The sequence below is a fragment of the Scyliorhinus torazame genome, chromosome 10, assembly GCF_047496885.1.
Source record: "Scyliorhinus torazame isolate Kashiwa2021f chromosome 10, sScyTor2.1, whole genome shotgun sequence".
NCBI classification, from domain to species: domain Eukaryota; kingdom Metazoa; phylum Chordata; class Chondrichthyes; order Carcharhiniformes; family Scyliorhinidae; genus Scyliorhinus; species Scyliorhinus torazame.
In genome coordinates this window covers 202,859,365-202,869,665 of record NC_092716.1, presented here as the reverse complement: position 1 = coordinate 202,869,665, position 10,301 = coordinate 202,859,365, and positions in this window count along the sequence as shown.

Here is a 10,301-nt window from a genome sequence, read left to right as displayed (position 1 = left end):
GACTCCACTTCGCACTACGTAGCCTAGGATGGCTAGACGGTCGGTGCTGAACACGCATTTATCCTTATTGTAGGTCAGATTAAGGAGGTGCGCGGTCTGGAGAAATTAGGGAGGTTGGTGTCGTGGTCCTGCTGGCCATGGCCGCAGATGGTGACGTTATCAAGATACGGGAACTTTGCGCGTAAGCCGTACCGGTCAACCGTTCGGTCCATCTCACGTTGGAAGACCGAGAACCCGTTCGTGACACCGAAGGGAACCCTTAAAAAGTGATAGAGCCGCCCATCTGCTTCGAAGGCAGTGTACTGGCGGTCACCATTACGGAGGGGTAGCTGGTGGTAGGCAGACTTGAGATCTACCGTGGAGAAAACCTTGTATTGCGCATATCCTTGTATATAGGTCGGCTATACGGGGGAGAGGGTACGTGTCCAGTTGCGTAAACCTGTTGATGGTCTGGCTATAGTCGATGACCATCCTATGTTTCTCCCCAGTCTTTACCACCACTACTTGAGCCCTCCAGGGGCTGTTGCTTGCTTCAATGACCCCTTCCTTCAGCAGCCTTTGGACCTCGGACCTGATGAAGGTCCGGTCCTGGGCACTGTACCGTCTGCTCCTGGTGGCGACGGGGTGAGGTTCGCAAACAGGGAAGGCGGGTCGACCTTAAGGGTCGCGAGGCCGCAGACAGTCAGGGGGGGTATAGGGCCGCCAAATTTAAAGGTCAGGCTTTGCAGGTGGCACTGGAAATCCAGCCCGCGAAGGGTGGCTGCGCAGAGGTGCGGCAGAGGTGCGGCAGAACATACAGGCGGAAATTGCGGAATTCCCTGCCTTGAACAGTGAGGTTCGCTAGGCAGAACCCCTTTATCTCCATTGCGTGTGACCCGGAGGCCAGGGAGATCCGTTGGTTTACGGGATGGGTGACACGAGAACAGCGCCTTCCCATGTCGGGGTGGACAAAGCTTTCCGTGCTCCCGGAGTCGATCAGGCACGACATCACGTGGCCGTTGATGGCGATCGTTGTAGTGGCTTTCGCTAGCGTCCGGGGCCGACTCTGGTCCAGGGTAACGGAGGCCAGCTGAAGTAAGGAGGAGTTCTGGTCGGGCGGCGAGGTCGACTGTGCTGGGGGCCTGAGACCCCATCCAAGGTGGCGTCAGCCACGGGTCGCGCATGGAGTCCGGGGATGTTGAAGATGGCGGCGGCGAGGGACAAAATGGCGGCGCCCACCCATCCAGCGTAGTGGCCGGGGGGCAAAATGGCCACGGCCGTGGGTCGCACGCTGCCTGGGGATGGGAGGGCGGCGGAGGGCCTTGGATGGCCAGGGCCTGAAACAAAGGCTGCTGATAGTTGCTGGAGACCGCGGCCACGGCGCGGGCCTGGCAGACCGCGACATAGTGGCCTTTCTTGCCGCACCCTTTGCAGGTGGCGGCGCGGGCCGGACAGCGCGCGCGCGGATGATTCGCCTGCCCGCAGAAGAAGCAGCGTTGGCCGGCGGTGATCGCGGACCGTCTCGCCGCGCAGGCCTGCGGGGTTAGTGGGAAAGTCTGGGGGGCTGCCGCGACAGGGTGCCACGCAGCCCAGGGGGGCGCCGTGCGTCCGGGAGCAAAAGCCAGTGCGTTTTTATACGCAACATCCATGGACCCCGCCAGGGCCCGTGCCTCAGTGAGGCTCAGTGTGCCCATTTCAAGGAGCCTTCGGCGGATGTCGGGGGAAGTCATACCTGCCACGAAAGCATCCCGAATTAAAAGTTCCGTGTGCTCATTCCCCGTAACTGATGGGCAGCCACAGTTTCTGCCCAGCACTAGTAGTGCCCGATTTAAGTCTTCCAGTGTTTCTTCAGGGCTTTGCCTTCTAGTTGTCAGCAAGTGACGGGCGTAGACCTGATTCACAGGACGGATGTAATGTCCTTCTAGCAGCTCGATAGTTGCAACATAGTTCGCCGCCTCTTTGATCAGAGGGTAGATCCCAGGGCTGACCCGCGAGCGTAGAAGGTGCATTTTCTGCCTTTCCGTGGGGGTGTCGGCGGGCGTGTCGAGGTAGCCCTTAAAACACGCCAGCCAATGCTTGAAAATAGCAGCGGAGTTGTCTGCATGGGGGCTGAGTTGAAGGCACTCCGGCTTGATGCGGAGATCCATCCTTTCAGAAGTAAATAGCTGATTAAATTGATGCACAATCAATTACTCTCGAGACAAGGTGAGTCATAACTAATAGGCTTTAATCAGCTAGGACTGTACCCAGCAGCTTCGATACAGAAAGTGAAGGCTGCTGGGACGGCAGTGGTTCTTATACCCCGCCTCTCAGGGCGGAGCTGTGTACGTTAGCCAATGGTAGACTCCTAGGTCTAGCCAATGGTCATCCACCTCTCAGGTACTGCAATACCTGGTATTACCACATCCTTCATACTGGCCAGGGTAATAAATATCCTCCGTATCCTCTTCGAGGCCCCGATGTCCTTTTTAAAATGTGCTGCCCAGAATTGTGCATCATGCTGTAACTGAGGTACAACCAGTGATACATATTTATACGTATATAAATATATATATATGTTAATGCCATTTGTTATTATTTTCAAGGGCTATTGATGTTGAGGTGTGTCGAGATCATGTGATGTGATCCAGCATGTTTTGCAATCCAGTTCCTTCTAATAGCTGGTTGTCTTGATGGAGACATGGGGCGCAATCCAATGGCGCCGCTGCACCCAAAAAACTAGTCTCACTCTAATATGCAGTTTCCTAAGGTTGAGATCTATCCATTTCGCCCCGGAGATATCAGGTGACTGCCACAAACGGGGACCAGATGGAAAGGCACTTGTGGGGGTCGCCCAGGGGACCAGAGGCCCCCAGGTGCATGTGCTTTGGGCAGGGTGGTACCCTGGCTCTGCTGGAGCCACCCAGCACCCTGGAAGTGTCAGTCTGGAACCCTGCACTGCCAAGGTACCCAGGTGGCACTGCCAGGTTGGCGCTGCCAAGGTGCCAAGCTGGCATTGTTTGCACAGGTGCGATCAGGCCGGTGTGTCCTGAGAGGTGTTGGGGAGGATATTGGGGGGGGGGGGGCAGGGACCCTCCCATAGTACATTGGGGCTAAGGGGGATCGGGGTGGTGTCGGCGGCCTCGGAGATCGGGATGCCATTTTTAAATGGTGTCCCGATCTCTCGCTACACTGAGGAGTTCCGGCGAGTGGTGTAGAAAACAGGGCTACGTGTGGCCTCGGCTGTGCGTTCCCCATTGAGGCCCCTTATTTAATGTGAGTGGCATTGTATAGCTTTGCGAGCGCCGGGAAACACTTGGCTAAACGCGCTCACTATGTGACTTTGTTCCCATTTAGTTGAATCGCGCCCATGGTTTCTCTGCTGCATGCATTGGAAAGTTCAATCCCTCTATCTGCAACATTCATGATGTTCAAAATCAATTAAGCTTTAGTGTTAACAGTTATTTAGAATAAATAATTGATCAAGATTCAGCTGTTCCATTGTAGAAGTCTGTAATGACTTTGACTATTTTAGAATATTCCCCAAGTGTGTGTTCTCAGAAACCTGAAAAATAAACTGTCAAGACAGAAGGCAAGGCCTCCACACCAGGTCAGGTAGGCAGGATACAACTCAGCTTATTTACAACCCACAACACACTAATCACTCTTCTCCTCTCCCCACAGGGTCTCCCTCCCCGACTTGCTCGCAGGTTGGCATTTATATCCTCTGGGGATCCTCCAATCAGGGGGAGACGCCTCCCCCAATCACCTGGGGAGCTCATATTCCAAGGTGTAGGAGGGGAACTGGATACAATGTAGGAACTGGCCCCTCAGGGGATCATAACACAAACAATAGTCATTGGAGTATGTCATGATATTCAGATAAACATCATGGTGCAAACACACATACACACTGATGGACAGATCAACGGACCAATCAATACTCACGCAACATCACAGCCAATCACAAGCAAGAGCAGACACACTATAAAACGGGGAACACGACACTTCCGATTCATTCCAGCAGGAGACAGCTCAGGGCACAGAGCTCACAGCAAGCCACTCAGACATTCACCATGTGCTGAGTGCCTCTCCAAGATAGTGTTAGGGCTGGGTCCACAGGTTAGAGGGTAATGAACGAACCACAGTAACCAGTTTACAAATGTTAATACAATTAGTAATAAAACTGAGTTGTACCTTCCTCAACCGTGTTGGTTCGTCTGTATAGCGGAACACCCAACACGACACAGTACCAGGATTGGAACCCAGTACCTGTGAGACCTACCTACGCATCCTCAAGAATCCGCCATCCTGCACCATGGACACCATCAGCCCGCTGCAGCCGCTCCACATCGCTGGAAACCTCGGCGTTAACTGGAAGTTGTTCAAACAGCGCTTCCAGTTCTTCCTAGAAGCCACAGAAAGGGAGAATGCTTCGGACACCAGGAAAATCGCCCTCCTCCTCTCCACGGCAGGGCAACACGCCATCCACATCTACAACTCCCTGGTGTTTGCGGAAGGTGAGGACAAGACGAAGTACAAGACGGTCTTTCTCAAACTCGAGCAGCACTTCAGCGTTGAGGTGAACGAGAGTTTCGAGAGGTACCTCTTCCAGCAGCGCCTGCAGGGTAAGGATGAGCCTTTTCAATCTTTCCTTACAAACCTTCGTATCCTTGCGCAGTCCTGCGGTTACGAGGCCACCTCCGATTCCATGATTCGAGACCAGATAGTTTTTGGGGTCACCTCGGGCGCCCTACGCCAGCAGCTCCTCAAGATAAAATGTCTCATCCTAGCCACCGCCATCGAAGCCTGCGTCCTCCATGAAAACGCGACCAGCCGCTACTCCCAATTCCAAGCGGCCGAATCGGCACGGCAGGGGTCCTACGAGGCCGAGCGGGTCCAGTCCATCGAGTTCCTCCCGGCTCATGGCCCAGATGGGGGCGTCCATTTTGCGCGCTTTTGCGGCCTCCCGCGCTTGTACGTGCCAAAAAAGACGTCGACGCAGAGGGACGTGACGCGCAGGCGTGCTCTATGCAGGACCGAACTGCGCATGCGCGATGGTGCAACAAACGCCATGACGTCACGACGTGCGGCAACTGTGGATCCGCACATTTAAAGCGGCAATGTCCAGCAAAGAACCGACAATGCCTCCGCTGTGGCAAGATGGGCCACTATGCTGCCTGCTGCCGAGCAGCTCAACTTGCCAACGCTCCCCAATTCCGACAGCCTCGCAGGGACGTGCGGACCATTCAGCCTCCATACTCCGAATCATACCCGGATGATATACAGACCGGCGATACAGACGACCGGGAAGCCTTCCGCGTTGCGGTCATCGCCAGGAACCGGATGTCTCCAAGCAGGACCCACCAGCCGATGCCAGTGAACAGTATCAATCCGGGTGATGAATGGTGTGCCACCCCAACGGTCAACCGATCACCAATCACATTCCGTCTGTACACTGATGCCTCCGCCAACCTGATAAACATCCCCCCTTTTTTTACAAGAATATGTGCCTATGTGGTAATAAATATGGATGTGTACTGAGTGCAGCTGAATGTGTGTGTGTGCAATATCTACAACATGTACATGAGGCTAAAATACATACATAGGAAGGTGTCAGGTGCAACATAGCAACGAGGTAACAAAACAAGTGTAAACATCAGGCATCAGAAACGAACTCCTGTAACGACAAAAGAGAAACTTATTAACATAGTGGCATAAAACTATTAGTGAGTCCAATGTTCAAACAGGCTCATAAGTCCAGCCTAGTAGGTGGGCGACGAATTCGGGTTGATCGCCTCAAGGGTGGGTCAGGAACCACCAGCTGAGGAATGGCCGTGGCCACAGGCAGCAGAGGAATGGGCATGGTGGCAGGAAGCTCCACAAATTCGACATCAGGAACAACAGGAGGGCGTGGCACCGGTGCATGATCACATAGCGAGAGCGGAAGCAGGCGAAGAGCCCGGCGATTGTGCCGGCGAATGGAGCCATCAGGCATGCGAACCAGGAACGAGCGGGGAGCCATGCGTCGGAGAACTTCGGCAGTTGGCGACCAGCCACCCTCCGGCAGGTGGATGCAGACGTTGTCTCCAGGCGCCAAAGCAGGAAGATCAGTTGCCCGAGTGTCGTGTGCCACCTTCTGCTGAACACGCTGCTGTTGCATCCTTTGCAGTACTGGAATGTGTTCGAGTGTAGGGACAAGAATGGATGGCACAGTGGTCCTGAGGGCGCGACCCATCAACAGCTGGGCTGATGAGAGGCCAGTGGCTAGTGGGACCGAGCGATAGGCCAGCAGGGCTGAGCAGAAATCCGATCCGGCATCAGCATCCTTGCAGAGGAACCGCTTGACGATATGAACGCCCTTTTCCGCCTTGCCATTTGACTGGGGATGCAGAGGGCGGGACATCACGTGTGTGAAGCCATACGAAGCAGCAAAAGAAGACCATTCCTGGCTTGCAAAACAGGGCCCATTGTCCGACATGACAGTAATCGGAATGCCATGTCGAGCGAAGGTGTTTTTGCATGCCCTTATGACGATGTTAAATTGTGCAGGCGTATGACCTCTGGATAATTTGAAAAGTAATCTATGATGATTATGTAGACCCTGCCAAGCGCATGAAAGAGGTCCACACCCACCTTCGCCCAGGGGGGCGTCACCAACTCATGGGGCTGAAGCGTTTCGGGGGTTGCGCCGGCTGAAACCTTTGGCAGGTGGGGCAGTTGAGCACCATGTTGGCAATGTCATCGCTGATGCCCGGCCAGTATACAGCTTCTTGGGCCCTTCGTCTGCACTTCTCAACCCCGAGATGGCCTTTGTGCAGTTGGTCGAGGACCAGCTTGTGCATGCTGTGTGGAATTACAATCCAGTCCAGCTTTAGGAGGACACCGTCAATGACAGCCAAGTCGTCCCGGACATTGTAGAATTGTGGGCACTGTCCTTTGAGCCACCCTCCCGTCATGTGGCGCATCACACGTTGTAGAAGGTGGTCAGCTGCAGTCTCCCGGCGAATACGGGCCAGACTTGAATTGTCAGCATGCAGATTGGCCGATGTGAAGGCCACATGCGCTTCGACTTGACAGACGAACCCCTCCGAATCGGGCGGTGTGCTTACGGCTCTGGATAGGGCATCCGCAATGATGAGGTCCTTACCCGGGGTGTAGACCAGTTGGAAGTCGTACCTCCGGAGCTTGAGTACGATGTGCTGGAGGCGAGGGGTCATCTCGTTCAGGTCTTTATGTATGATGCTGACCAGGGGACTCTGGTCGGTTTTCACGGTAAACTGGGGGAGACCATACACGTAATCGTGGAACTTATCTATTCCGATCAACAAGCCCAGGCACTCCTTCTCGATCTGCGCATAGCGCTGTTCTGTGGGGGTCATGGCCCGCGAGGCATAGGCGACCGGGGTCCATGATGCAGTGTCGTCCCATTGCAGGAGTACCGCCCCAATGCCGGACTGGCTAGCATCAGTCGAGATCTTCGTATCCCGAGAGGTGTCGAAGAACGCCAATACCGGGGCTGTGGTGAGCTTAATCCAGTAGCAGAGCACCCAACTTGATAGCATGGTCAGCCTTTTACGCCTTGAAGGTCAGACCACCAATTCGGCCATCCCGTTGTAAGATGGTCGACTATAACGGAAACGTTATCCCGGCCATGGGATCCTGCCAGCTCCAGGTGACGCACAATGCGTATAAGGCCACACTGTCCTTCGAGATTGTTGTTTCATCAAAGGACTCCCTGCTAGGCGCACAGGCGTGCAAGGTTCTCCACCTCGTTCAGCGGGTACACGCTCTGTCTCCAGAAGGCACATCAGACTTCCCGGATGCTGAATTTAGGGCACAGCTCCACTCGCTCCTCGCCCACAACCAGGAGGCATTCGAAGGCATGGGCACACTGCCCTATACCTACAGAATACGGCTCAAACCGGATGTCACCCCGGTCATTCACGCACCTCGTAGAGTCCCAGCACCACTCAAAGACCGCCTTAAGCAGCAGCCACAGGATCTCCAGGACCAAGGAGTGCTATCCCGGGTCACGGAGCCCACGCCATGGGTCAGCTCCATGGTGTGCGTTAAAAAGCCCTCTGGCGAACTCCGGATCTGCATCGACCCGAAAGACCTGAACAACAACATCATGAGGGAACACTACCCCATACCCTAACGGGAGGAGATCACGAGCGAAATTGCCCGGGCTAAAATTTTCACAAAGCTTGATGCCTCGAAGGGTTTTTGGCAGATCCAACTGTAGCAGAGCACCCAACACGACAGAGTACTGTTGTAAGGATAGGCAATGTTGACTACACTGCAGTGGAGATACACTGCAGTGGTTTCATAGACCATTGTCGATTGCTGTAAAAAAAAATCTGGTTCACTAATGTCCTTTCGGGAAGGAAATATGTCATCCTTACCTGATCTGGCCTACATGTGACTCCAGACTCACAGCAATGTGGTTGACTCTTAAATGCCCTCAGGGATGGGCAATAAATGCTGGCATGGCCAGCAACGCCCGCATCCCATGAACGAAGAAAGAAAAAAAAAATAACTACAATAGAAATGTTTAGTAACTTTTGACTGCTTTAAACATGGGTGGTTTTAATTGTGGAGTCTGAATCAAGTTGAGGCTGGAACTTCGAGCAAAAAAATGTAGAGTACAGCAAAGTGTAGGAGGATGGTGCAAAAGTGCCACATTCTGGGTGAATGGTTGAGTATTTTAGAATGTGATGAGTAAGATTAGTCATAACATGCATAATCTGCACTGTCGGGTGCAGACACACATATTTTCAGGGCTGGTGCAACCATTAACGCAAACTCGGCAGTCACCGTGAGCAGCAATATTTGTTGAGAGGAAGGTGCGGCAAAGAACTAAATGAACTATTCGTGAAACTGCATTAATGAGAAAACAAACAGGCTTTAACAGTGGGAATAAAAGATCTAGATCGAGTGATGTACAGCCAAATGTACTAACATACATATAGATTTCCATGCATTTACATTGCAGTCTTTCTCAAAATTTTATATTATATTCCTCATCCTGTTTATGTGACAGTTTTACAAATTTGTACATCCACATGTCTATTCTGAAACTGCAAACCAGGAAATAATATTAAAGAAGGTAATTTAATCTAGCTGCTGTTTGATTACTGATTCTGTAAATTATGCATAAAATCATCTAGTAACTGTTGCAGGGACACATAGGCCGGGATTCTCTGTTGTGAGTCCGCCCCACCAGCACTAGTGCTGCTCAGCCAAACCGCCCATTCGCTGCAACGGGACGGAAGAAACCCGCTGCTGTGATTGGACGGGGAAAGCCGGCCATAGCATTGCACCATATGAGTCATATTGCACATTATAATGTGCATTTCTTTGACTACATATCCTGTGAAAAGCGTAGAACAAAGATAATATACAATAAGTATCATAATATTCTCCTCTTTCATGTAAAATAAATCTGAAATTAAAAATGTGGAATTTTTATTCAGACACAATATCCATTTTCGAAAGTTAATTGTCAGCTGGGGGGAGGGGGCGGTGCATGACTGAAGGTTCACCAGGACACCTAATTCTCTTGCACCAGCCCTGCATATTGTCTTCACAAGATCAGGATACTTATATGAAGTTCTAATATCATAAAAGGTAACAATGAACGCACATCATATAGAAATAGAAAAACTTCAATTGAAATCACTCTTTTTCTGACCTCAGGACATCCCAAAGCTCTTTACAATCAAGCAGTCGGGGAGGACAAGTGCTGGCCTTGCCTGCAATGCCTACATTCCATGAAAGAATGAAAAAAAACCACTGGGTGGGATTCTCCGTTTCTGAGACTAAGTGTTGACGCCAACGCAGAATCCGTGGACTTTTACGACAGAAATTACGACAGAAAAACCGGCGCCGCACCTGCAGCGATTCCGCTACGGTTGAGGGGCTAGCACCGGTGCTAAGTGGAACACAATTGATTCCAATGAAAAGCGGTAGGGGATTCGCTGGGTCCGTGGTCGACACTCGGGAGGCTGACAAGCTGCAGCCGCACATAAACATTACAATTCCCACACACACTCATCCCAGCCACAAATATGGCACTGGTTGCACTGGAACGTGCCCATACAGCTGATGGTTTGGCTGGGGTATGGTGTTGAGATAGAGGATCAGCCATGATCATGTTGAATGGTGGAGCAGATTCGAAGGGCTGAATGGCCTATTCTGCTATTTTCTATGTTTCTATTGTAAATTTTGTTGCCGCTTTACAATCCAGCACCATCCCACTAGCTCATCACCCCTGTTGACAACAGTTTGCTGCTCCCAAAACTTGCAATTCCAAAATTTTCACCTTTGGGTTTAAATTA